This window comes from Heterodontus francisci, chromosome 32 (assembly GCF_036365525.1).
Source record: "Heterodontus francisci isolate sHetFra1 chromosome 32, sHetFra1.hap1, whole genome shotgun sequence".
Classification (NCBI taxonomy): domain Eukaryota; kingdom Metazoa; phylum Chordata; class Chondrichthyes; order Heterodontiformes; family Heterodontidae; genus Heterodontus; species Heterodontus francisci.
The window spans coordinates 22,517,792-22,545,341 of NC_090402.1; the positions used below are offsets into that span (position 1 = coordinate 22,517,792).

Genomic DNA, 27,550 nt, shown 5'->3' on the forward strand with positions numbered 1-27,550 from the left:
CAGTTGGAGGAAATTTCTGCTCGTCCAGTACTGGATGTCGGACAAGCAGGCCTTGTGTTCCTGTGATGGGCAGTTCCACATTGCCAAGCTCTCTGCCACTGAGTGCTGCAATTCCACCAAACATATGGCCCAGGACAAGGGGTTTGTGCGCAAAGTGGTTCCTGGCCCTCTGTGAAGTACTCTACTCTCTCCTCCACCTTCCTCTTTCCATCCCCTCCAAAAAAAAACTTGCACCTTTCCAGTGAAAAAAGCTCGAACTTCTCAAAAATGTCCATTTTAAAAATATTAATCCTCATACTTGACAACATCCAAGTGAATCTACACTACACCTTTTTCTATCACCTTTATAGCTTTTTAGTCAGGGAATTGCCAAAGCTGTACACATTATTCCAACTAAGATGATGTACAGGTTCAGTGTACCTCCTTGCTTCTGTATCTCTTAAGTGCAAAACCAAAAAGTCTGTCTTTTAATATGCCCTTAACTAATGCTGCCACTTCACCTCTATATCTGCACATTGTTATCCTCAATTTAAAGTCTTGCCATTTGAAACATACATTTCCAAACTAAGAGAAAATAAGTATTCAAATTTCCTTTTCTACATTGAACTGCATCTGCTACTTATTTGTCTGTCTTGCTAGCCTATCTTCATCCTTCTCCTGTCCTTCACAATAAACTAAATTGTCACTTCCCCACACCCTGGAAACTATCTCTGAAAGAGTTGGAATTTATGCTTTATCTTGTTTTGATTTTCATACTTAAAAGCAGTACATACTTGAATTGTCCTAAAATGATTTTGTTGTAATTTTATTCTCCATAATTTCCATCAGAAGAAGTAAGACTTACAAACAGCAACCCCGACACTGCCAGAAAGACTGCTTATTCACAATGGTCGCACAGTGGCGCAGTGGTTAGCACCGCAGTCTCACAGCTCCAGGGACCTGGGTTCGATTCTGTGCAGAGTTTGCAAGTTCTCTCTGTGTCTGCGTGGGTTTTTGCCGGGTGCTCCGGTTTCCTCCTACATCCAAAGACTTGCAGGTGATAGGTAAATTGGCCGTTGTAAATTGCCCCTAGTGTAGGTAGGTGATAGGGAATATGGGATTACTGTAGGGTTAGTATAAAATGGGTGGTTGTTGGTCGGCACAGACTCGGTGGGCCGAAGGGCCTGTTTCAGTGCTGTATCTCTAATTAAATAAAAAAAAAACAATCATCATTTCAATTTCTAGAGTTTGTCTGAAGAGGTGGATGCTGGAAGCTGCAGCCCACTATGTTTAAGTCATTACCTAATGGCGATGGGTCTAGGTACCTGAATAAGTGCAAGGCTCAGGCTTGCATATGTCAAGGCCGATTACAGAAAACATTGATATAGGAATTTTAAATGTAGAAAATACTGTTGTGTAAGTAAGTTTAATGATTTTCTTGTAATTTCTTTGTCCATTTGTCCAATATGTTACAAGCTGCCTTTCCTACACTAAGTGCTTAGCTTTGTTGAGCAAAATTGTGGGTGAAAGGACTTGCAGAAAACGTATTTGGAGTAGTTTTGTTTCAATTTGTTTTTAATTCCTAGCTTTTAACACATTTTTGATTTATGGTATTTTGAACTTCATGACTAGTGGTTTTCATTCCTCCTTGCTACTTGCAGATTGGATTTTTCTCTGCTTGTTGTGATTTGCTGTTCCATGAGCAAACACAGCATTTGAACCAACCAAGAGCGAGAAATTTGCCTAGATTTTGCGAAAATGGCTGTACAAAATGCATATGTAAATCTTAGAATTGTTACAGTACAGAAGGAGGCCATTCGTCTCATCATGTCTGCACTGGCTGTCCGAAGGAGCAATTCACCTAGTGCCACTCCCCTTGCCTTCACCCTGTAGAATAAAGGCCTGCTCGGGTCTGCAAATGAAACCCAATCTGACCCGAGCCCGACCCGAGTCCTTTCATTTTTTCCCGCGCCCGACCCGACCACCGGAATAAAGTTGATTACGTTAAAGAGGTTGTGCTCGACATCGGATGGAATTGCTCACTGCACACTAGTGCAGAGTGTTTCCCACCTTGACGTCCTGGCTGTCACTGTGTCCGACCCGAGCCCGAATGCCGGACCCGGAAGAGTGACCTGACCCAACCCTGACCCATGTCGTCAGGTTCGGGCCGGGTAGCCATGCTCTACTGTAGAAGAGAAATGCAATAGCATGAAATGTATAAACTTTATTTACTACTGATGGATCTCTTGTGGTGAATCATGCAGTATCATAGGGATGTTTTGTCACGTAATGTGCAGTGTATTACCTGGGCCACTTACTTATGCTGCCTAACAGAAATTCTCTACATTTTGGTAATTTAGGGATTGAATTGTTTTCTGTGAAGTAAGTGGCAGTGATTATGCTTGTATTGCATACATTTTACAGAAAGGAAGTGTAGCACTTGTGGGCATGTGCGTTATATGCAAGACTTAGTGTGTTTGTGTATATATATATTTTTTTCAGTTTTTAAAGCTGAGGATGCACTGAAAGATTGTATGGAAGATGTACCAGGTTGGAGGTAACTATATTGTGTTTAGCAGGAGTGGGAAGTCCTGTGATCTGGCAACAGCAGTGGTGGCAGTTCTGAGCTTTGCAAATATGCAAGGCTGTCCCTATATTTTTTTTACACAACAGTTACAGAGATAAGTCAGTTCATGAGGTTGTTCTAATTTTACATCCAGGCGTTGTGATTTTAATTGTCTAACACTTCAGCTTTTGTAACAGCCGGCATTTTCACTTTATCAGAAAAATACAGGACAATAACATGCTCGCTAAACACCATTTCATTGTCCTATTAAAAGGTCTTGAAGTCACATAAAGGCCATCCTCTGCACACTAGTCTTAAAATACATAATATTACAAAATTTATGACCACTTAGCTGGCCCCAGGGATTACATTACATACTCAACAAAAGTGTTAAACAATAATTAGAGTTTCACTTGCCTATTGCACCTTTATGTAAACTTTATGTAAAAAGCAAGTTGCATTCAGAGGCCATGAGTTACCCTTCACCCCTTTAAGACCATCAAGCACCACAACCCCACAACTTGTTGCTGCCGGTCAGTCTGCCTCTATAACCTAGTCCTTGTTAAAGTCTCCACTAAATTAGTAAAGAAATAAGAATAAACGTGAATTAGTAAATGTGAAAACCAAGTAACTACTGCTAAACTTTTCAATTCCTTTTTTTACATTTAGCAAGTCCCATAGGGACAAAAATATTTCGCTTATGTGTTAATATAGTGAAAGCAGAGCAACTACTTCACATTTTGTAAGATCCTCGAAGTGCTGAATCATCGAAGCAGCTGTGAGAGTGGCATGGTGATTTAAAAAAAAATACAAGCTAAAATGAGAAACACTATTTCAATTCCAGTAGAACCTTTCTGCGTGAGGAAAAGCAGCTTTGGGATATATCTCAGCAAATTCAAAAAGTTAATCGGTAGATTTACAGTTGCAGCAGTCAAGAAAGTTGGTGTTGGATATCACCCCATAACATTAAGATCAGTACATCAAAACATTGATTGTTACCTTCAACAGAAAGGCTGCAAGTACTTACTGATTATTCATATCATTTGCAGTAGAAAGCAAACTTCCAAAGGCCAAATTAAAAAAAACTTGGAGCAAAAGTAGCAAAAAGAATAAATGCAAATAAATTAGATGACACTTCAATGAAAAAAATTTTTTTGTAATGTACTTGAACTTTTCTTTCTTTTGGGCCTCCTTATCTCGAGAGACAATGGATACGCGCCTGGAGGTGGTCAGTGGTTTGTGAAGCAGCGCCTGGAGTGGCTATAAAGGCCAATTCTGGAGTGACAGGCTCTTCCACAGGTGCTGCAGAGAAATTTGTTTGTCGGGGCTGTTGCACAGTTGGCTCTTCCCTTGCGCCTCTGTCTTTTTTCCTGCCAACTACTAAGTCTCTTCGACTCGCCACAATTTAGCCCTGTCTTTATGGCTGCCCGCCAGCTCTGGCGAATGCTGGCAACTGACTCCCACGACTTGTGATCAATGTCACACGATTTCATGTCGCGTTTGCAGACGTCTTTATAGCGGAGACATGGACGGCTGGTGGGTCTGATACCAGTGGCGAGCTCGCTGTACAATGTGTCTTTGGGGATCCTGCCATCTTCCATGCAGCTCACATGGCCAAGCCATCTCAAGCGCCGCTAACTCAGTAGTGTGTATAAGCTGGGGGTGTTGGCCGCTTCAAGGACTTCTGTGTTGGAGATATAGTCCTGCCACCTGGTGCCAAGTATTCTCCGAAGGCAGCGAAGATGGAATGAATTGAGACGTCGCTCTTGGCTGGCATACGTTGTTCAGGCCTCGCTGCCGTAGAGCAAGGTACTGAGGACACAGGCCTGATACACTCGGACTTTTGTGTTCCGTGTCAGTGCGCCATTTTCCCAAACTCTCTTGGCCAGTCTGGACATAGCAGTGGAAGCCTTACCCATGCGCTTGTTGATTTCTGCATCTAGAGACAGGTTACTGGTGATAGTTGAGCCTAGGTAGGTGAACTCTTGAACCACTTCCAGAGCGTGGTTGCCAATATTGATGGATGGAGCATTTCTGACGTCCTGCCCCATGATGTTCGTTTTCTTGAGGCTGATGGTTAGGCCAAATTCATTGCAGGCAGACGCAAACCTGTCGATGAGACTCTGCAGGCATTCTTCAGTGTGAGATGTTAAAGCAGCATCGTCAGCAAAGAGGAGTTCTCTGATGAGGACTTTCCGTACTTTGGACTTCGCTCTTAGACGGGCAAGGTTGAACAACCTGCCCCCTGATCTTGTGTGGAGGAAAATTCCTTCTTCAGAGGATTTGAACGCATGTGAAAGCAGCAGGGAGAAGAAAATCCCAAAAAGTGTGGGTGCGAGAACACAGCCCTGTTTCACACCACTCAGGATAGGAAAGTGCTCTGATGAGGAGCCACCATGTTGAATTGTGCCTTTCATATTGTCATGGAATGAGGTGATGATACTTAGTAGCTTTGGTGGACATCCGATCTTTTCTAGTAGTCTGAAGAGACCACGTCTGCTGACGAGGTCAAAGGCTTTGGTGAGATCAATGAAAGAAATGTAGAGGGGCATCTGTTGTTCACGGCATTTCTCCTGTATCTGACGAAGGGAGAACAGCATGTCAATGGTCGATCTCTCTGCATGAAAGCCACACTGTGCCTCAGGGTAGACGCGCTCGGCCAGCTTCTGGAGCCTGTTCAGAGCGACTCGAGCAAAGACTTTCCCCACTATGCTGAGCAAGGAGACCTTGAACAACACACCAGAAAATAGGGATAAGATCAGGGTGGGTGTGATGTTCTCCATGCTGCCAAAGCTCACTGAGGCTCCCATATAGATATTGGACATCTGAGGGAGGTACTGGAAGGTGATTGCTTTCGATCAGCAGGAAAAGAGGAGGATTTGCTTCAATAAATAACAAGGCATTAGTTTAGTGATAGGCATTTAATATACGTAGTTTTGACATTCCATTAGGCAACAGTTGTTGATGCTGGCACTTTAATCAGCAAAACATTAGAAGTCTGATCTCTAAAACCTCAATTACAATATTTTAATAAACAGCTTGATTTTAGTAAGCACTTTACTGTCTACCATTTGATAACTCCTAATGTCACTGGAGGAACTATTTAAGGAATTAGAAAATGGTCAGTACAGGATATTGCAAGTTCTATGAAACCTTAAAAGTATCTTTTTTTAAGAAGTAAAACCTCAATATAGTTTGTACATTGGAAATATTTCCCCTTCAGAGTTAAGTGTTACTTCAGTCGATTAAAGTGAACTCTTCTGATTTGAATAGAATCAAAAATACTGTACTGGTGAATTATGATTTTTGATTTTATTAACTGATCAATACTCCATTAATTGTGTTAGTCCTATCCAACTGCCTTCTAATAGACTGGCACAGTGGGATTGCCCTTACAACTCTGGGATATGGGCCAGATCTAGGCTAGATTGATGGTTTTAAGCCTCCCCTATCTATCTTGGCCATACGGTATGAAATTATTGTGTAGGCTTTCAACCAGTTATAATTATCATTTGTGCTCTCCGCAAAAACTGACTGTATTTACTTAACTATAAGCATGTGTGAGAAGTGGATCACATTGGATCTAATGCAATGTCGCTGAAGATTGAATGGGCTCTTTGGTCCTGAAAAGAGACACAGAGGTGACTTGATCGAGGTCTTGAAAATTTTGAAGAGGTTCAATAGGGTAGATGTAGAGAAGATGTTTCCACTTGGGAGTCTAAAACTAGGGGTTGTAATATATGATGGTCACTAATGAATCCAATAAGGAATTCAGGAGAAACTTCTTTACTCAGAGTTGTGAAAATGTGGAATTCGCTACCATATGGAATGGTTGAGTTGAGTAGTATAGATATATTTAAGGGAAATCTGGAGAATTACATGAGGCAGAAAGGAATGGAAGAATAGGTTGATACGGTGAGATGAAATGGAAGGAGGCTCGTATGGAGCATAATTGCTGGCACAGACCTGTTGGGCTAAATAACCTGTGCTGTAAACTTCTTTGTAATGCTCTTGAGGTAGATACTAAACCATATTGGGGACAAAGTAAAAAGAGTTTTGTTGTGTAACCAGCAGCGATCTGTCTCCTCTTCTCTTCTAAGATGCATGTTGCAGATATAGTGTGGATAAGTGTTTTGCATGGTAATATTAACATCCTTTACCTTGGTAATCACAAAATTCTCTCAATGTGTAAGGAAACCACTAACACATCATTACAGATTAGGAGCTTGCATCATGTAAGGAAAGAGCTTCTCTAAACGATACCATCTGAACTAATTTTAATAGTTTGTTTTTTACATCCCCACTGCTGTTTTCTTCAGGCTGCGAAACTTGATGTTCCAGGCCCCAACTGAATTTCTACAGCTCCATGAATTGCAATGACATCTCTGCTAATCTTCTATGCCAAGCGGTAGCTCTGTGTTACTAGATTTAAAAAGAGAAATCAAGTGATCAAAAAAGTAATTTCATCTGATGGGTTTGCATGATGTCACAAACTAATGATAACAACTTTCAAACCATTGTTGCTTTAATTTGTGATTATGCTTTGTGAAAATGCCATGAAGGTTTTTTTTTGTCCTGGTGCTAACAGCTGAATATTTTCAAGTCACAGATGAAATCACAAAGGATTTATTAAATTTGATTGTTTGGAAATAATAATGGTCACTTTAAAAAAAAAAAGACTGGAATAGAAAAATAGAAGTACTGTTTGTGGAGTGCTGAGAGATACAGTTTATATCTCCAACTGTCAGCTTGGTTCAGTTGGTATCGGTCTTGCCTCTATTAGAAACTTTTGGGTTCCAGCCCGACATGGACAATATTTTGGCTGGCAGTGCAGTTCTGAGCAAGTGCTGTATTTTGTTTATTTGTTCAAGGCCAGCATTTACTGCCCATCCCTAATTACACTTGAAAAGGTGGTGGTGAGCCATTGCCTTTAAACTGCTGCATTCCATGTGGTGTAGGTACACCCACAGTGCTGTGGGGTGGTGGGGGGTGTCGGGGTTGAGGGTGGTGAAGTGCCAGGATTTTGACCCAGCAACAGTGAAGTTGCCAGGGAGAGGGATGGACTTGGTTGCTATGTAGACTTTGGAGAGTCAGGAGGCGAGTAACTCACCACCTAATTCCCAGCCTTTGATCTGCTCTTGTAACTGCAGAATTTGCATGGCAGATCCAGTTCAGTTTCTGGTCAATGGTAACCCCCAGGATATTGATGGTTGGGGAATTCAGTGTTGGAAATGTCATTGAATGTCAAGGGGAGATAGTTAGATTCTCTCCTGTTGGAGATGTCCATTGCCTGCCACTTGTGTGGCATGAATGCTACTTGCCACTTAATAGCCCAAACTGGAATGTTGTCCAGGTTTTGTTCATGTGGCCATGGACTGCTTCAGTGTCTGAATAGTTGTGAATGGTACTGAACACTGGGCAATCAACAGTGAACATCCCACTTCTGACCTTGTATTGACTGGAAGGTGTTTGATGAAGCATTTGAAGATGGTTGGGCCTAGGAAAATACCCTGAGGAACTCCTGCTGTAGAGTCCTGGGGGTGAGATGATTGAGCTCCAACAATCTTGCTTTGTGCTAGGTATGACTCCAACCATTGGAGAGTTTTCCCCTTTGTTCCCATTGACTTCACTTTTTTGCTAGTGCTCCTTGATGCCACACTCAGTCAAATGCTGCCTTGATGACAAGGCAATCACTTTCACCTCACCTCGGAATTCAGCTCTTTTGTCCATGTTCAGACCAAGGCTATAATGAGGTTTGGAGCCAGGTGGCCCTGGTAGAACCCAAACTGAGCATTGTTGAGCAGACTATTTCTGAGTAAGTGCTGCTTGATAGCACTGTCATTGACATCGTCCAATACTTTGCTGCTCATTTGTGCGTAGATTGGGTTGGTAATTGGCAGGATTGTATTTGTCCTGCTTTTTGTGAATGGGACATATGTTTGTGTTGTAGCTGTACTGGGACAGCTTGGTTAGGGGCACTGCTAGTTCTAGATCACAAGTCTTCAAGTACTACAGCCGGGATGTTGTCAGGGCCCATAGCCTTTGCTGTGTCCAGTGCCTTCAGCCATTTATTATCACGTGGAGTGAATCGAATTGGTTGAATACTGGTACTGTTGGAGGTGCAATCTTTTGCATGAATTGTTCAACTGAAGCTTTGTTTTAACTGTACGCATGGATTTAGAAAATGATGTAGTACTATTTGAAGATGAATAGGACATGTCCTGAAGGTATGAAGAATCTTTCACAAATGGAGTGACAATAACATTTTTGGGAGCTCTTGTAGCACCCTTATCTATCTGGCTTCCTTCATTCCATGAACAGAGTGACTCTGTATTTCTGTACATGGATCCAGCCAGCACCAGTCTCCTCCAACTGGTTTATTTGCTAACTGCTGCTCATCATCACAGATATTGTCAGCTTGCAGAAGGCCTTTTTCTTTTGCCAGGTTCAGCCTGGCCTTGCACACGTCCCTTTTCCATTTGACTGCGTGATTCAGTAGCTTGGAATTTTCAATTCCTGAGAACATGATCTAGCCAACTGTACTGCTTTTGCTTTGCAATTTAGCTTGCTTTGTTCTTTCTCCAACTGTCGTTAGCTTTTTATCTGTCCAGCTGATCTTGAAAATCTTTCAAGAATTATGAGGTCAAAGTGTCAAGTTTCTTCTCTGTAGCCTTTGTCATTGACCAGGTTGTGGTACCATAAAGTTGGATAAATAAGATGATAAATGATATATAGTCTGATGTTTGTTTTGAGAGAATTCAGCATTTTCCCAGATGTTTAAAAGCATAAACTGCCTTATCAGTTTTTGCACATAACTCTTCTAACAACATTATGTTGAAAGATGAGATGTGGTCTACATCTGCAGTGTCTCTCCTCTAAGCTTGATAATATTTGGTGTTCTCAATTCCACCGTTTCTACATTTCTTCTGTTTCTGCCAATAGTGGTGTGTCACTGGAATCAACATTTCCTGTCTCACCATTTGAGTACACTGTTGCCCTCTGTTCATATGCATTCTCAAATCTACTGCTAGTTAAAATAACCAAAATTAGAAGACACATCTTTGCCAGATAACGGCTTTTACTTTAAACCACTCCTGTTCTATCCTGTTCTTCAACTCATCATTCTATTTCATCATGGAATTCTTTCTATTTATGTATTTGAGGGTATCTCATTATATCAGTCACCAGACTGTAAGTTTATACAGCCTGTGAAAGGCTTTTCAAAACTGGTTAATGAAGTCAACATTATCTTCATAGCTTTTTATTTTTTGTAGCAGTTTTTTTTTGCTCTATCTTCTGTTTCCAGTCTGGTACTACATTTGCCTATATAACCTTGAATACACTTATAAAGTGATTGGCCATGAAGTGCATTGAGCCATGCTGAGGTGCTGTAGTAATGCACTTTCCCTTATTTGATTCCTTTACTCTTTTTCTCATCCTACTATTCAACAACATGTTGAATATTGTTTCCTGGGACTGATGACAGTAACCATGTGCCAGTTGACAGAGTCTGATATACCATCATTGTTTGGTTATGATGACGCTCTTTGTTTTTAGTCCATGTGATTTTCTAGCTATATTTAATAGGCGGTTTATTTCTCATCTGAATGCTGCTCCTTGGCGACACCATCTAAAATCACGTCCGGTTTCATATGTACAATAATAACTCCCAGCTGTAGCTCAACCAACACCTTTCTTGATGTCTTATTCTGATTTTTTTATGCTGCTAGTCTGAAATGCAGTACTGGATGAGCAGGCATTAAATATTGGGGAGACTGAAGCCATTGTCTTTAGTCCCTGCTGTAAACTCCATCCCTCTCCCTGGTCATTCTCTGAGCCTCAATCAGACTGCTTCCAACCATGGTTTTCTATTTGACCCTCAGATGAGCTTCCAAACCCAAATCGTCTGCATCACCAAGATCACCTACTTCAGCCTTTGAAAATTGCCCCGCCTCTGCTCATCTACTGAAACCCTCATCCATGCTTTTTGTTACTTCTGAAAAGCTATTTCTATGGTCTGCTGATCAGTCTCCCATCTTTGCATCTTCTGTAAACTTGAGTTCATCCAAAACTCTGCTGTCTGTATCCTAACTCGCACTAGGACCCAGGACCTGTTCACCCATCACCCCCGTGCTCATTGACCTACACTGGTTTCCAGTCTGTTAATGTCTTAAATGTAAAATTCTCAGCCTTGTTTTCAAATCCCTCCATGGCTCTGTCTCTCGTAATCTCTGTAACCTCTTCCAGCCCTACAACCCTCCAACATCTCTGCTCCTCCAGCCTTCAGCTGCCTTTGCCCTTAGCTCAGGAATTCCTTCCCTAAATCTCTGCCCCTCTCCTTTTTATAGCACTACTTGAAACCTACATCTTTGACCATGTTTTTGGACATCTGCCCTGATATCTCCTCATGGCTTAGTGTCGAATTTTGTCTGGTAATTGCTACTGTGAAGTGCCTTGCGATGTTTTACTATGTTAATGATTTGTATGTGGGGCTCAAATGTTATATTTCCAAGTTTGCTGATGGGGGGGAAAACTAGGTGGGAATGTGAGTTGTGAGGAGGATGCAAAGAAGCTTCAAGGAGATTTAGACAGGCTAAGTGACTGGGCAATAACATGGCAGATGGAATATTATGTGGAGAAATGTGACGTTATCCAGTTTGGTAGGAAAAACAGAAATGTAAAGTATTTCTTAAATGGTGCGAGTTTGGGAAGTGTTGATGTCCAAAGGGACCTGGGTGTCCTTGTTCATGAGTCACTGAAAGCTAACATGCAGGTACAGCAAGCAATTAGGAAAGCAAATGATATGTTGGCCTTTAGTGCAAGAGGATTTGAGTACAGGAGTAAAGAAGTCTTGCTGCAATTGTACAGAGCCTTGGTGAATTGCACCTGGAGTATTGTGTACAGTTTTGGTCTCCTTACCTAAAGAAGGATATATTTGCCGGTGGGGGTGGGGGGGGTGGCGGGTGCAACGAAGGTTTACCAAACTAATTCCTGGGATGGAGGGATTGTCCTAATGAGGCGAGGGTGAGGAGGCTGGACCTGTATTCTCTGGAGTTTAGAAGAATGAGAGGTGATCTCATTGAAACAACATACAAAATTCTTACAGGGCTCGACAGGGTAGATGAAGGAAGGATGTTGCCCCTGGCTGGGGTGGTGGGGGGGGGGGGCATCTAGAACCAGGGAACACCATCTCAGAATGAGGGGTAGGCCATTTAGGACTGAGATAAGGAGGAATCTCTTCATTCAGAGGGTGGTGAATCTTTGGAATCCTCTACCCCAGAGGACAGTGGTTGCTCAGTCATTGAGTATGTTCAAGACATTGAACGATAGATTTCTAGATATTAAAGGCATCAAGGGATATGGGGATAGTGCAGGAAAATGGCGTTGAGGTAGAAGATCAGCCATGATCTAGTTGAATGGCGGAGCAGGCTCAAGGGGCCAAATGGCCTATTCCTGCTCCTATTTCCTATGTTAAAGGTACTATAAAAATGTAAGTTGTTTTGTTTCTTGCCATTATTTTTGCACTATTCACATTTCTGATAGTTTGACAGTTCCAAATTCCTTGAGCTACACTAGAACATAAGAAATAGGAGCAGGAGTAGACCATGCAGCTTCTTTGTGTCCTCCTCACAGCTTGCGTTCCCACCTAGCTTTGTATCATCAGCAAACTTAGACAAAGAGATGGAGAGGAATGTATCTAAGCCATTAATATAGATTGTAAATAGCTGAGGCAACAGCACTGATCCTTGAGGCACTCCACTGGTTACAGCCTGCCAACTTGAAAATACCCTGTTTCTCCCTACTGTTTATTTCCTGTCTGTAAACCAATCCTCCATCCATGCAAATATATTACCCCAACTCCACGAGCCCTTATCTTGCATACTGCCCTTTTTGTGTGGCACCTTATCGAATGCCTTTTGGCAATCCAAGTATACTATATCTACTGGCTCCCCTTTATCTACCCTACTAGTTACATCCTCAAAAAAACAAAACTAATAAATTTGTCAAAGACTATTTTCCTTTTGTAAAACAATGTTGACTCTGTCTGATTACACTGTGATTTTCTAAGTGCATAAGACTTCCTTAATAATAGATTCCAGCATTTTCATGGCAACTGATGCCAGGCTTACTGGCCTGTAGTTTCCAGTTTTCTCACTCCCTCTTTTCTTGAATAGCAGTGTTACATTTGCTAACTTCCAATCTGCTGGGACCATTCTAGAATCTAGCGGATTTTGGAATATCAGTTGCAAAGGGCCTTATCATGACCTCACAGTTTGTCTGCATGGAATTTTGGGCTTTTTCCTATTTGTTAAAAGCATTTTATGTAGTGTTTGATCTTGTTTCTTCAGTTAAAGCCCATTCATTGCAGTCTTATACAGAAAATGACTTGTATTGTTCTGCCCTTTTGAGGCTTTGTTCAAATGTCAAGACTTGTAGTTCTGGAATTCCCTCCTAGTTTCCTACTCTGTCCCACTTTCTCCTCCTTTAAAACCTACCTGTCTGGCCATGCTTTTTTCCACCTGTCCTGGGGGTGGTGCTGAATTTGGTATTTGCCCTTCTTGAGATTTGCGACGTTGCTTAATTCATCTCATTCATCTTGGGAATTTTTTCCAGATTTTAGCTTTTTACTATAAATGTAACTTATTTGTGCTACACCAGGTGACGGATCCCTCTCTGACAATTTCTGTAGCAGTGCAGAAAAAGATGGGATTGCTTCTTCGTTTGTGTTCCTTCTGGGTCAGCAAAGGTGAGAGTTTTCATCATTCATGGAGTTGGCCATAGACCAGGCCTTTCAATACTTCTAAATGTGAAAGTTAATGTGGCTGCAGAAAGATTCAAAGATACCTTCAGATTAACCATAGTACAGTAGTAATGACACACTCTATCAGCTAAAACCTGAGTTTGAAGCCAACCCAGCTTCTTTGTCCTCCTCTGCCGCACTACCATCTGCCCACAACCTCCCCTCACTCACAAAATGAGTACAAAGTGAAATGAGTTAAATGCCCTCAATTCCGTACTTGGAGGGTGCTAATCATAGCATTAACGTCATCTTCAGCAGACTCAAAAAATAGCTGAGGGGAAAATGGAAAAGTAGTAATTTTTGAGGAGGATGGTTTTCTAAAATTGAGATCTGGGCAGGTTGAGGAAATTCCTCTGCACATTTTTCTACTCCAAGAAAGTCAGACTGCCTATTTTATTGAATTCAAAAACATTCCATAAATGGGTATATCTAATTTTTACAAAATTCACCATGAAGCTATATTTTGGGACTTTTACACCCCAGCTTTTATGATGTTTTGAATGCAGATAGAAAAAAAAGATGGGTTTTGTAGGATCCTAGGTTTGAATCCCAGTATGTGCTGAGCTAACTGGTTTTTGGCGACCATCTTTAGGAAAACATGGGGAAAATAAATAGATTTGTGTGGAATCAATTTTAGCAGAGCCCTGACCTTGGGGGTAGAGCATGGCTACCTGACCCAAACCCGACCGGACTCGACGACTGGTGTAGCACAGATAAGTTAAATTTGGGCTTGGGTCGGGTCGGACACAGTGATAGCCAGGACGTCAAGGCGGGAAATGTGCATTTGGACTCCGCACTAGTCTGCAGTGAGCAATTCCATCCAAGGTAAAGCACAACCTCTTCCATAAAGTTGATTATATTCCGGTGGTTGGGTCGGGTAGGGCGCGGGAAAAAGTCAAAAGATTTGGGCCGGGTCAGGCCTGGGCTTGGGTCTGATGTGGTTCTGTCGGGCTCGGGTCAGGTTACATTTGTACACCCAAGCAGGCCTTTACTAGGGGGTGCTTGGACTAGTATGATAGAAAGTATATTGGGAGGTTGAGAGAGTAAGCCAGGTGTTTGTCTGCAGTGATCGTGGAGAAGAATTGACTGATGAGTCCTTGTACATTTCCTCCCAATGGTTAGTTGGAAAGGCATTGATTGATGCTTTGGACTAAGTTGCTGTTGCTTTCCAACTGAAGTGTAGGATATTCCCTGTCCTCCACTTGAGGGGAATTGTATAAAAATACAGTATAATCGGCTGAATTTTGCTGTGGGTGGTGAAGGAACGATTTTTACCATTTACAGCGTGTACAAAAGTTGCTCAAAGACTTGCTCTGGCTTGTCAGCTGAGATTTCCAGGAATTGGGTGTCTGGGTGGTGCCCTCCACAGGGGATCTGTCGGCAGGGAAAACAGCAGGGAAGCTCTTCAACCATAATAAAAGCAAAATACTGCGGATGCTGGAAATCTGAAATAAAAACAAGAAATGCTGGAACCACTCAGCAGGTCTGGCAGCATCTGTGGAAAGAGAAGCAGAGTTAACGTTTCAGGTCAGTGACCCTTCTTCGGAACTAGCAAATATTAGAAATGTCAAAGGTTATAAGCAAGTGAGGCAGGGGTGGGGCAAGAGATAACAAAGGAGAAGGTGTAGATTGGATAAGGCCACATAGCTGACCAAAAGGTCATGGAGCAAAGGCAAACAATATGTTAATGGTGTGTTGAAAGACAAAGCATTAGTACAGATAGGGTGTTAATGGACTGAAGATTGAACAGCAGCAAGTACAAACATCAAGAAAAACCCCAGCTCTTCAACCAGTCAGATTGAAGCATTCTCACTGAGACAGAGACTGCAATGCAGGAAGTGTAAAATAAAAAAATATGAATTTCATTGAAATTATTGTACAGGAAGCAAAATAAAGATTGGGACATGCACATGGGATTAAGGGGGAGGCATAAGAGAAAAACTTTAAAAAAAAAATCAAAATAACGAATAACTGCAACATTAATTTTCTTGAGGAATGAGACTCCAAACTTATAAAATTAATTTTTCCGGACCAGAGAGGTCATACAGTAATTATCACATCTTATTCCTTTTTTAAAACTCCCTCACTGACAACACAAGTCCGAACTTTTTCTTTAATGTGAGAGTAGTGGGTAATTACCCTAAGTTCATATCATTGCAATCATTTCTGTGAAAATTTTATTGGTAATACTGCAACAGCACAGCCTGTAGAGGAGCAAGGTATCACTGACGACAACTTCCAGGTTTCTGCATTTAACTGTGTGTTTGTGGACGCCAGAAGTTCCTTTCAGTTTTATCCTGTAATGATGGCGGGAGTGTTAGAATTTGCTTCATGTCCCAATCAAAGTTGATCACGTCTCAATGTGGCTATCGGATGAGGATTTGTGTTAACATCGGAGATTCATTGGAACAATGGAGTTTCTTTACTGCCAGCCAGTCATCACATTACCTATCTGGGTGCAGAGGGCATCTCCTGTCCCTTTTGTATTGGCAGACACCAGACATCAGGTTAAGTGATTAACCATCAAACAATCAAGATGGCCATTATGTTGGTGTTGGAGGCTTGGTGAGAAGAAACCTCAGCAGTATAAATTCGGGGCATCATGTGAGAGGAGTCGCCATTAAGGGGAATATATAAAAACAAGTTACAGGCCTTTTGTGTTAGCTGTCAGGACAGTGGGAAGTCCAGCCTACAGAAGCCAAGCCTGATCACCTTGGGTCTGCAGGAAACTAGGTCGTATAAGTTTATTGTGTAAAAGGAATAATTACTGTATTTTGTGAGAGTAATAAACTTGCATTTGGACAACATGCTCGAATCTGAACTGTGAGGATTTATTTAACGGAGGCGGTGGCGTAGTGGTATTGTCACTGGACTAGTAACCCAGAGACCCAGGGTATTGCTCTGGGGACATGGGTTCAAATCCCACCACAGCAGAAGGTGGAATTTGAATTCAATTAATAAATCTGGAATTAAAAAGCTAGTCTAATGATGGCCATGAAACCATTGTCAATTGTTGTAAAAACCCATCTGGTTCACTATTGTCCTTTCAGGAAGGAAATCTGCCGTCCTTACCTGGTCTGGCCTACATGTGACTCCAGACCCACAGCAATGTGGTTGACTCTTACATGCTCTCTGAAATGGCCTAGCAAGCCACTCAGTTAGGGCAATTAGGGATGGGCAATAAATGCTGGCCTGGCCAGCGGCACCCACATCCCATGAATGAATAAAAAAAAATTAAATGAGAATTTCTTACAGGTTGCTGACAGATTCACAGTTATTTAGTAAGCAAAATCCAGGGCATAATGAGAATGTTGAGACAATGTTAGAGCACAGGCACATGGCACAATGGAGTAGTGGGATTCAAGTTTAAATTTCCTACTCAGCTGACTTCCTGACCTTTTCTGTTGTTTTATTCAAGGAAGCCGCTGAGCAGATTCTGGGCTGTTCCCCTACTTGAGAGAGGCCATTCTGTTGCAATAGGCTGTACAGTGCAAAATTTTGGAATGCATCATTTATGTGTTTGCTTTTCTTTAATTTACTGGAGTATCCTGGTGTGCTTTATGTTGCAATAAAGGTTAGAGCTGACTAAGCTATATCTGTCCAAGCATAAATATGATTAAATTAAGCTATTTTTTCATGATTATGTTGCATTGGTATCTAATGCTTGGCATAAGTACAAAATTAATCAATCTGCGTGTTCAAAAACCTCAGAATATGGAATATTTCCATTACAAATATATAAATTAAAAGTTCAGTTTCTCTGTTTTTTTCCCCCATCCCAGTTTGGAAGCTTTTTTGAATGATTAGCTTCACCTTCTCTATTAGCCTTCAAACTTTTCTCTAGTTTCTCATATTCCTTTCCTCTACCTGCCCTTTTTTGAAAATATAAATCCGTCTCTTGGTTGAGATGTTGAGCAAAGGCCCCATCTGACCTCGCTAGATGTAAAAGATCCTTTGCCAGTATTCAAGGAAGTGCAGGGGTGTCTGAGTTCTGGCCAACATTTATCCCCCAATCAGCATCACTGAAATAGATTATCAGGCCATTTAATCTCATGGCTGTGGGGCTGTGTAAATTGGCTGCTGCGTTTCTCGACAGTACAGCAGTGACTTCACTTCAAAAGTGGCTCTGAAGCACTTTAAGGCATTCTGAGATCATAAAAAGTATTGCATAAATGCAGTTTTTATCCTTTTGTATTCGTATCCATAAATCCCTAGCGTGTTCAAATGTTATATGTGTAAGTTTCTTCAGTTTTTTTTCCCCCTGCTCTATGCATTTGAATGCAAGGGTTGGATCTCTCTACCATTAAGCCATGGCTTTGGAAGCACTTAATTTGGGTACTCATGGAAAAAGATTCTTTTGAAAGGAGAGGCAAAAGGGGGTATGTATGTAGAAATATATTTTATATAGATTTTTAAATTAAATTACACGTTTTGTGGTATACTGTTGTTAAATTGAGAAAGCCATGGAAAAGGTCATTTTTTAATGAACTAATTTTGTTTCCCTTGCATTGGTGTGAAAATACAATAACTGCTATATAAATAGGTGACCGTGATACAATGTTGTCATTTTTCATTTAGGCATCCCCTGCAAAGCCATAATTACCTAATTAAGCTGCTAATTATAAGATTAGTATTGTGAGTGCACTGACTGAATGCCCTTACTTTCAGTGAAGTTGAAAAGAACACACTTGTATTTGGTTGCAGTTATCTATACAAAAGGTAAAACTTCGAAATGTTGCTTTAATTTGTAATCAAAATAAATCATGGATATTGTTGTTACAGATGTTCCTACTGACTGCTTTAATTGGAGCTACTGCTTTTTATATCGAAGAAGTTTGCTTCTCGATAAAGCCAATAGTGTTGCACCGGTCTTGTGTTGCAACAAGTTTGGTTTTGTTTTGTTCCTGCCTTCCCTGCGCCCTCCCCCACCGCAGACCCACCTTCCCCTTTGCCCTGACTTGTTATGTCCTTGCTGCTGAGAAGATGGCTGCATGACTTGACCAAGAATTCACCATAATGAGTCAACAGAAGATACATTTGCTACTGGCCAAGGTATTCTGTTAGTTTTTCTTCTCCTGGAGTCCGATGCAACAATACAGCAAAGTATCTTGTGTAGCACCCCAGCAAAGAGCTGCCAGAACTCATCATTAACATAGCTAGTAGATCCAAATGATAGTCATGGTAAGTTTAGTCAGCAATACACAGAGCGTCTTCAGCACAATGTTCCAGAATTAGCCCAATCCTGGTTTTATTTTGTATACTTCGCTTAATTAGTAACAAAATAAAATTTAAAATTTTTTACATTCCTAAAACTATTCAACCCAACTTGTACATAACGGAGCCGCATGTAAGACTTAAACTGAATATAATGCTGAAGGATAACATTCATGCATATGTTGCGTACTCCCCTGGCAGTCATTAAATCATTTGAAGTATAATAACAGTGTAGGAGGTAAATTAACAAACCATTAACAATGTTATAAAGGCACAATTAAGGTGCCAGCATTTATTTGATGCATTGATGGGGTAGTAGTAATTTTTGAGTCTGAAATGCAACCTTTTAGAGCCCTCTAAGCTGTTGCATTGAGGAACATTCATTTGTACATTATAATGTTCATTTGTTTAAAAATAATGACTAACCATTCCATTGAACTAATACCCTAACATCTCTAAATTGACATGTTTTGAAATTGTTTCCAGAGCATTGATGTGTTGCCTTTTAATCCTTATATATGTCAGTGTTTGTAAAAGTAGATAGTTTGTTATTTGACTTGCTGAAAACCATAGCATTTCTTAAATGGCAGATAGAAACAATTGCAAGTTTATGACAATCTTCTGCTTGCGAACAGATTGTTCGTCTATAGGATGGCTTTTGGACTAAATTGTTCTGAAATTTTAAATCTTTAGACTTTTATCACTGCTGATATTTTCCAACTAACCATTGTGTATATAAAAGAGTTTTTATCCTGCAGGTCCAAAATCTCAACTTATTATCATAAGTAAGGGGTGAAGAATGAAGCTTAATCCTACTGGACATTTTGAAGCGTGCAGTTTAAGCCATGTTTACAGATCGTTTAGTACACAGCTGCTCTTAATTCTTAAATGGTCAAAAATACAGGGTCAATAAAATGAAAGCAAATTGCTAATTTTCATTGCAGTATCTGATGTTTTATTAACAAACTCGTAATCTTCAATTGGTTGCAACCTCCTTCTAGTAGTAACTTTAATGAAATTAAATTGCATAGTAAAAGTTATATCCCTAAAGCTTTCTGAAATTTATTCAAGTTTCTTGAGATGCAAGATTGAAGTACATGTTCTCATAAGTATATGAAGAATATGTGATAATCGTGGTGTCATCACAATCAGTGGTCTGCCTAAAACTGATTCTGCCTCAATTCTCTCTGCAAACCGCTGTGTCCTGTGCTTCTCTCTTTAACTCTCCCATTCTTCAGGTGGCCCAGAACATCCTGTTTCCTCGCAGCTGCCCTTCTCACATCCCTTTTAGCATCCCTTTCCATGTCAGTACTTGCCTTTTTTCTGGTGTTATCAATCAAACCGTGTTCTTCTTGTGTCATCATCTTGTATTACCACCTCCATTTTCTTACCTGTCCACTTTACTTTTTCAGTGCTTCTCCAAACCTACATGCTGTAACTCTCTAGAAGCCTGACTTCTTTCCTCCACATCTGTGTTTCAATATCACACTCCATATCAAATTCTTCACTAATACTTTCTTCAGTTTTCTCTTCAGATCAGTCTTGTATTAAATGCAGCTTTTCCTATTGTCATGTTAGGCCCCCACCTGGCAAGAATGAGGCACATTAATTTTGTCTTGAACATTGATTTTAAACTGTTACTGGAGTGAAGAAAGGACTTGTTAAACAGATCAGCTGTGGCTGAAAAATACATTTGCATATTAACAGACAGTGTTTGGAAGGACAAAGTAGCCATTCCCTGACAAATTCAACCCACAATGGAATTTTGATCACCAGACGTTGAAGGTGGGGGAGCTCGCATTCCAGGTTGACTGCTAAGATAGCTGATTACACAAACGGACATGGCCAAACCCACTAGTCACATAACTAACCTGCTGGGCAACCTGAGTTTTTTGAATTTGTACTAACAGTTTGGGCAGAAAGCTGTTTGCTCCTGGACTGAGAAGAGCTCTTCTGTCTGCTGCCATCTCTGTCTCACAAGTCTCTGAATCCACTGAAGACACATGAACCCCCAAAAGAGAAAAGTCTCCTACAGCGAACAAGGTTTAAGAAGAGTACTGGACCTCAACAAAAAGCAAGATCTACCTACAATCAAGGACTCTACAATGAGCTCGCAGAACTGTAACAAAAACTCTTCAGGTATTGCCTCAAATTTTTCCACTTTATTTTTCTTTTCTGTCTCTTTTTACATGTGTGTATCGCATATGCATGCTAGCTTGAGTGCGTCATGTATCCGTAGGCGTCAACCGAATTAGAGTTTAAGTTCAAGTTTAATAAATTTCAACTTTTCTTCTTTAAACCTAAGAAAGCCTGTTTGTGCTGGTTTCTTTGCCTTGTAATTGGAAAGCAGTGAACAAGGATTCACCAAGGGGGAGCTAAAAACATGGTGTGTTTAAAAATAAAACCCTGTTACAGTAAGACCAGGTGAAGGCTGAAAGGGGACCTAGACCTCTTTCTTACCTGGCTGTAACACTATTGTAATCCTAGCTCTCACCACCTTGCCATATTTGCCATCTTTATTCATTGATGCTTACCAGATACTTAAGTTGTCTCACTAGATCCAACTGTTCCTCGTTTACTAAAATGCTCACTCATTCACCTGCATTCCTAGAAACCTTCAAACTTCATTTTTGCCCACACTGATCTTTCTTCCATAATTTGCTGCGTCGTTCAGGCTGTCTACTAATAACTGTAATGTGATTCTGTAACTGTACTCTAATCATGGTACTTGCTACCAAGGCTTTGTTGTAAGAAAATCTGACTACTTTAACAAGTCAATCTTCAACTTTCACTCCTTCCTGTATCTGATAGAGCGTTTCTCTTGCAATTTCTTCCACATAAACATTGGACAGTGCAGGTGACAAGTGCCATCCGCTTCCAATCACTTCTGCTTCTAACTCTCCATCTGCTACCCTAACACTTACAGGCTTTGTGGATGGGACAAACTGCATCAGGCATCTATTTTCCTCATCCATACCATTATTCTTTAGTACCTCCATTACATTGATCCAGTTCACTCTGTTGAAGGCTTTTCAAAGTCTGCAAAGAAAATGTGCACCTATTGATTATTTTATACTTCATTCACACAGGCCTCTCATTATCCCCATGGCCTCTCCTCTTCCACATTGTTTGCAAAACCCAAATTGATCTTTGCCATTATATCTTGATCTTGAAAGCTCCAATTTGATGCCTTTTGGGGCAGAGAGTTCCAAATTTCTGCCATCCTTTGTGTAAAACAAAGTGCTTCCTGATTTCACATTTAGTTATTTTCCCCCAGAGGTAGCATGATTATTTTGATGAAGACATCAAGCTGTTTCCCTTTTAAATACCTGCTTTACACAAATCAACAAGTTTGTTGCTTCCCTTTTTTGCATTTTTAATTAAACTCTGCAGATAGCTCAACGATGCCTGCAGCCTTTTCATTCTTGAACTCACTTATCGCAACCCTCACTTCACATTCAAGATATGTACTTCACTTTAACTTTAAAAATATGCAATCGTTTGTATGTTACTGGTGAGGAGAACCTCACAGCATGAGTGTAGCAGTTGTGCACATCATCCTCACCAATTCAATCCATATGACATTGGACGCATCCATTACATGCGTTCTGTTTACATTTGAAATGGCGGAGGAATTCATTTTTGTGAAGATGCTAGTCTTGTTTTTAAATCACCACTTCAGTAATTTAAGACACTAATTGGGTTTAAATGTAGCAAAGGATGTTTTGGCTCCATCCTTGATTATTATATAATATATATAAACTGTAATCACATGCTTCTGGATTATAATCAGCTTCCGCTTGCTGGCAGACAACTTCCAGCTTTACTTTTTTTTGCTGCTTCTATCAATCCTGACTGTTGCTGCAGTCTTTTTATGCCTTGCAACATTTAAATCCTGAATGAGCTGAAATTTTGTAAATTTAAGTTGCCAAAACCAAAGCTATCTCCTATATCACCTGTCGATACATGCTTCTAACCTTGACTCCACAAACCCCTCTGGTTGCCAACTCAGCCCATCTCGAGTTGTAGAACCTTGCCATTAATTTTTCAGCCTGATCTAAGTTTCCTTCTCCCCATCAAATTCTGTTGGACCACTCTCTTCCACTTTAGTAACTTCATTCATTCCAACTCATTCTCCACCCCCTCCCCCCCGCCTCTTCCTCTGCTGCTGAAACTGTAATCCACTCCTTTTGTCACCTCAAGGCTTGACTTCTCGTTCACTCTGCTAGCCAGACTCCATCCTCCACGTTATAACTCATTGAGAATGCTATTTGTCACGAACACGTGCTATGCCAAATGATGATTTTTTTTTTATTCCACTGGCTGGAAACTGGAATTAAATTTAAAAAAAGGAACAGATAAAAGGTGATTGCTAGCAGCTAAAATGGCTACCGTAATTTGCATCAAGATGCCATACATTCTAATACATTGAGGTGGAAATGTAGTGTTTGCTCAGTCCCCAGCCAGAACAATCACTTGGAATTTTGAGTGAACTTCCTGTCCTGTCCCCATTAACAAGACATTAAAGGCAATCACTTGGGCCATTAAACTGGTGGAGATGAACCACTCAAAGGCAATCACTTGACCAATGGGACCCTGGTTGAGAGGGGAATTCCTAGACATGAATTGATTAAGTTGTAAGAGGAAATACACACTGGATGACGGTCATGTGACAGGTACCAACTTCTGTGTGTTAAGCTGGTTTGTGTCTCTCTCTGCAGACGAGACAAGCAACTAGACACTAACCAGAGAATACCCAAGTGGGCTCTTTCACTCTCCAGACCACCTTAGATTAGATTAGATTAGAGATACAGCACTGAAACAGGCCCTTCGGCCCACCAAGTCTGTGCCGAACATCAACCACCCATTTATACTAATCCTACACTAATCCCATATTCCTACCAAACATCCCCACCTGTCTCTATATTTCCCTACCACCTACCTACACTAGTGACAATTTATAATGGCCAATTTACCTATCAACCTGCAAGTCTTTTTGGCTTGTGGGAGGAAACCGGAGCACCCGGAGAAAACCCACGCAGACACAGGGAGAACTTGCAAACTCCACACAGGCAGTACCCGGAATCGAACCCTGGTCCCTGGAGCTGTGAGGCTGCGGTGCTAACCACTGCGCCACTGTGCCACCTTACAAGCTTCAAACCCTGCCTGCTGGCCGTAACCATTTAGGCCTATCGTTGCACAGACAGAGACAGCATGAAGGAAACCATCTACATCGCTATTCTCCAGGTGAACCATTGAAGCAGCTGGAAGCCTCAGGACCACCAAGTTCAGTCGGAAGACAGCTGAGCCACCAAACTGCACAGATTGTATACCCCTTTTTATTGCTCCAGATTCTCATCCAATCAATCTATCTTTCCACACTCTGTAACCTATTTGTGTGTGTGTGTGAAAGTTGGAGCGTAATTTATTATTTGACTTGGATCAGTTTAAGTACAATAAAGCTAACCTCTTTCTTTGTTAAACTAAAGAAAACCTGTCCGATTGGTTCTTTTATGATCATAGCACGTAAATAGTTAAACATTCACTGAATTGGAAAGCATATCTATTTTAAAAAAGAAATAAACCCTGTTGTGGTCAGACAACAAGCAGAGGAACAAGAGGGGCTCCCTTCGACCCCTCCTCACCAGATCATAATACATTGTACACATTTCTGCCGGCATAAATTTTCCACACAGAATTCTCACCTTCATGTTGTCTGTCATCCATAAGTGTATCTTTGCTTGTTTTCTCATTAGAAGTGGTGTGTTTATACTAGGTGTTGCTCCACTTCTGCAGCAATGATATTGAAATGGAAACTCTGCCTCCTGTCTCCTATTTCATGTTGAAAAGAAAATGCTCGGATTTTGCGATAGTAATGACCATGAAACTGTCAGTGATCACCAACATTACTACTTCTGGAGTCCACACAATCACAGTTAAATGCAGAAATCCAGATCTTGCTGTCAGTGATCCTATATTTGTCCATCGGGTGTGCTATTAACGTTCCCTGCCACCCCCCCCCCCCCCCCCTCCCCCCACCAAACTGGGAATGCAATCAATTAGAAGTCACTGAACTGATGAGAGCTTGCACTTTTGGCTATCCGTCTCGCTGTAAAAACCCTTGATAAAGTTACACCGTATTGAATGAGACGTAAGTAGGTTTTTAACAGCATGCTAAGTTCAGAATTATACTGAAAAGCCTTTCTGGCCCTGAAAAACTAATGTTTATATTTGTGGAATGTCAAATGTTTCCTTTTAGGCAAACTGTGTTCCCTAGCTTACTCTATCCCTCTCCCTGGCAACATTCTAACATTAAGCCAGTCTGTTTGCAACCTTGGTGTTGCGTTTGACCCCAAGATGAGCTTTACCTCATTTGTGCCATCACTAAGACTGTCAATTTCTACCTTTGTAATGTTGCCAGACTTTGCTCCTGTCTCAGCTCTTCTGTATCTGAACCCCTTATTTATACCTTTGTTGCCTCTGGACTTGACTATTCCAATGGCTGATCTCTCACATTCTACCCTCTGTAAGCTTGAGGTTTTCCAAAACTCTGCTGCCTGTCTTAATTCACACCAAGTCCCACTCCACTATTACCCCTGTGCTTGCTGACCTACATTGTCTCCTGGTCAAGCAAAATCTTGATTTGAAAATTCTCATCCTTGTTTTGAAATCCCTCCATGGCCTTGCCGCTCCCTATTTCTGTAATCTGCTCCAGCCCACAACCCTCTGAGATATCTACGCTCTTCTAATTCTGGCCTCTTGTACATTCCTGATTTTTAATCGCCCCACCATTGGTGACTGTGCCTTCAGCTGCCTAGGCCTTAAGCTCTGGTATACCCTGCCTACACCCCTCTGCCTTTCTACTTCACTTTCATCCTTTAAGACACTCCACAAAACATACCTCTTTGACCAAGCTTTTGGTCATCTGACCTAACATCTCCTTGAGGTGAGATGTTGAGGGGAGGCGGTGGCGTAGTAGTAATGTCACTGGACTAGTAATCCAGAGGCCTAGACTAATGCTCTGGGGATATGGGTTTGAATCCCATCATAGCAGATGGTGAAATTTGAATTCGATTAAGAAATCTGGAATTAAAAGCTAGTCTAATGGTGACTGTGAAACCATTGTCAATTGTTGTAAAAAAAAAAAACCCATCTGGTTCACTAATGTCCTTTTAGGGAAGGAAATCTGGCGTCCTTCCCTGGTCTGACCTACATGTGATTCCAGACCCTCAGCAATGTGGTTGACTCCTAACTGCCCTCTTAAATGGCCTAGCAAGCCACTCAGTTATATCAAACCACTACAAAGTGTGTGCCACCTGGCATTGATCTGGGCACAGGAAACTGCAAACCCAGCCCTTTCAACCCTGCAAAGTCCTCCTTACTAACATCTGAAGGCTTGTGGCAAAATTGGGAGAGCTGTCCCACAGACTAGTCAAGCAACAGCCTGACATAGGCATACTCCACGGAATCATATCTTGCAAACAATATCCCTGACACCACCATCACCATCCCTGGGTGTGTCCTGTCCAGCCAGCAGGACAGACTCAGCAGAGGTAGTGGCACAGTGGTATACAGTCAGAAGAAGTTGCCCTAGGGGTCCTCAGCATTGACTGTGGACCACATGAAGTCTCATTGCATCAGGTCAAGCATGGGCAAGGAAACCTCCTGCTGATTACCACCTACCGTCCTCCCTTTCCTGATGAATCATTGCTTTTTCATGTTGAACACTAATTGGAAGAAGCACCAAGGGTAGCAAGGTTTACAGAATGTACTCTGGGTGGGGGACTTCAATGTCTAACAAGATTGGCTTGGTAGCGCTCCTACTAAGCGAGCTGGCCTGATCCTAAAGGACATAGCTGCTAGATTGGGTCTGCAGCAGGTGGTGAGGGAAAAACCTACTTGACCTCATCCTTGCCAATCCACCTGTCATCTGTCCATGACAGTATTGGTAGGAGTGACCATTGCACAGACCTTGTGGAGATGAAGTCCCGTCTTCACACTGAGTGTACCCACCATCATGTTGTGTAGCACTACCACCTTGCTAAATGGAATAGATTTTGAACAGTTCTAGCCTCTCAAAACTGGGTATCCATGAGGCACTGTAGGCCATCAGCAGCAGCATTAGAGTTATATTCAGCCACAATCTCTATAATCTCATGGCCTGGCATATGCCCCACTCTACTATTACTATCAAGCCAGGGGACCAACTCTGGTTCAATGAAGAGGGTGGGAGGGCATGCCAAGAGCAGCACCAAGCATACCTAAAAATGAGGCAGCAGCCTGGTGAAGCTACAACACAAGACTACTTGCATGCCAAACAGCGGAAGCAGCATGCGATAGGGCAAAGTGATCCCACGACCAACAGTTCAAATCTAAGCTCTGCAGTCCTGCTACATCCAGTCTTGAATGGCGGTGGACAATTAAACAACTGACAGGAGGCAGATGCTCTACAAATATCCCAATCCTCAACAATGGGGGAGCCAGCACATCATTGCAAGAGACAAGGCTGAAGCATTTGCATCCATCTTCAGCCGAAGTGCCAAGTGGATGATCCATCTCTGCCTCCTCCTGAAGTCCCCAGCATCACAGATGCCAGTCGATAGCCAATCTGATTCACTCCATGTGATATCAAGAAACAGCTGAAGGCACTGCATAGAGCAAAGGCTATGGGCCCTGACAACATTCCGGCAATAGTACTGAAGACCTGTACTCCAAAACTAGCCGCACCCCTAGCCAAGCTGTTCCAGTGCAGCTACAACACTGGCATCTACCCGGCAATGTGGAAAATTGTCCAAGTATGTACTGTACACAAAAAGCAGGACAAATCTGACCCGGCCAATTACTGCCCTATCTGTCTGTTCTCCATCAGCAAAGTGATGGAAGGGGTTGTCGACCGTGCTATCAAGTGGCACTTGCTCAGCAATAACCTGCTCACTGACGCTCAGTTTGGGTTCCACCAGGGCCACTGAGCTCCTGGCCTCATTACAGCC

General features: G+C 41.6%; 1 protein-coding gene across 10 annotated transcripts in view; it reads left to right on the top strand.

Moving 5' to 3' along the window:
• mapkap1 (MAPK associated protein 1) overlaps positions 1 to 27,550 on the top strand; it is a 305,427-nt gene that overhangs the window by 11,674 nt on the left and 266,203 nt on the right. Inside the window, exon 2 of one of the 10 annotated variants that reach the window (XM_068012481.1) lies at positions 2,482 to 2,536. The exons of the other annotated variants lie outside the window; for them this stretch is intronic. The gene's annotated coding sequence lies outside the window, so the exon portion shown is untranslated. The remainder of the gene's footprint in view (positions 1 to 2,481; positions 2,537 to 27,550) is intronic. 10 annotated transcript variants of the gene reach the window in all.